The sequence below is a fragment of the Apis dorsata genome, unplaced genomic scaffold (assembly GCF_000469605.1).
Source record: "Apis dorsata unplaced genomic scaffold, Apis dorsata 1.3 scaffold_291, whole genome shotgun sequence".
Taxonomy (NCBI): Eukaryota; Metazoa; Arthropoda; class Insecta; order Hymenoptera; family Apidae; genus Apis; species Apis dorsata.
Genome location: NW_006263566.1, coordinates 402,385 through 403,942, shown reverse-complemented (window position 1 = coordinate 403,942; position 1,558 = coordinate 402,385). Strand labels below are relative to the sequence as shown.

The window sequence follows — 1,558 nt, the reverse complement described above, 5'->3', positions numbered from 1 at the left end:
CCCTGCAGCACCGGCACCCACGCTGACGGTCTTTCTGTCCCACCCCCCGTGGCCAGGGGGTGGTACACGATGCCTGGTGACTGCCTCGGTGACGCTGCACTAAACTCTCTTCTCCTCTCTTTCGCCGCCTGTCCACGTGTTCCCTTCACCTCCCCACCAGCTCCTTATTGGCCCTGTCACGCCTAGACCTCTTTCTCTAGGATCCACGTCATCAACGTTGTTCAGCGTAATAATGGAGAAGATACTGGCGGTATCGCGAGCTTCCGCTCTCGATCTCGAGGATTGCAATGACCAGTGATTTCCGATTGAAGCTGATCGACTGAAAAAGAGAGAAGAGGGAAATTTTAAATGAGTTTGTTTAGGAAGAATTGTTAAGCGAATTTCGATTAATGTGAAAATTTATAGAATATCGTTGAAATTGTGATGCTTTGCAAAGAAAATATTTTAAAAATAATATTGGTAATTTAATGTAGAATAAAAATTATCGTATTCTTTATGTATATATGTACTTGAAAATTGTCACGGAATATCATGGAAAATGAAAAATTATAAATAATCTTAAATTTTTAATTTTTTTCAAGTTGTCAATTATTAAAAATGTATACAAAAGCATTATTCGATATAATATTGTTTTTTTTTTAAAAAAACGATAGTATAAATTCTTTCATTAACCTCACGAATAAAAATCAAATGGAACGATGGCTGGCCGAGTTGCTGCTCCATTTTATCCAACCTGTTCAAGTGCGCGCGTACTCAACGAATTTTCAAAATCGATTCCTCCTACAACGAAGCCTTCTACGAAAAAAAAAACTTTGTTCCACATTCATGACTCTAATATACTCAAGAAACGGCTTCCATGCTAATCGTTGTAGAAATTCCACATGCTTCGACTACAAATATGTTATCCAACAAAATAAACATATGACAATGATCAAACAATATTTATTATGTTTCTATTATCAATCAAAATTAAATGGCACATCTAAGATTCAAAATAAAATAATAAAGGAACGAGCAATTGACGTTACGTGAATATGATTACAGCAATCCTTTTTCTATTTTTAAAGAAATATGATTGTTTGGTCATCTTGAGTTTCGTGTAATTTTCCCACGATATTTAATTTACACATGTGATTTTTATTGTTGATAGGAACAATAGAACACCGTGTTGATTCGCGACCCCGGAAACATTTTATACGTAGCTCATTTGCAATGATAACGCGAAAACAAAGTCAAGAGTGTTTGAATAGAGAAGCAACATTTGAATAACAAAAAGAATTTCCAAGCAACGTTAACACCTTTCTTTACTATACTATTTCAAATATTTATTTTATTATCGTTTATTATATTCGCAAATAGGGTAAATAGACACAATTCAAAAATTCAGAACATGAGAAAGCTTTTCCCCATTTCATAGAAACAAGAGGGAAATGTAAATACAAAACTCTAATGTAAAGCAATTATCCCATATATAATTTATTAATTTTCATGAAATATTGTTCAACCTGTTTTTCAATTTACCATTTCATTTCCCTTTGCCTCGTTTTAATTATTTATC

The 1,558-nt window shown here is 34.0% G+C and overlaps 1 long non-coding RNA gene across 1 annotated transcript in view; it reads right to left on the bottom strand.

Annotated features, from left to right (window-relative positions):
• Positions 1 to 147: 147 nt before the first annotated feature.
• LOC116185799 overlaps positions 148 to 1,558 on the bottom strand; it is a 4,035-nt gene continuing 2,624 nt past the window's right edge. The window contains exon 2 of the long non-coding RNA XR_004150711.1: positions 148 to 319. This is a non-coding gene — a long non-coding RNA (uncharacterized LOC116185799). The remainder of the gene's footprint in view (positions 320 to 1,558) is intronic.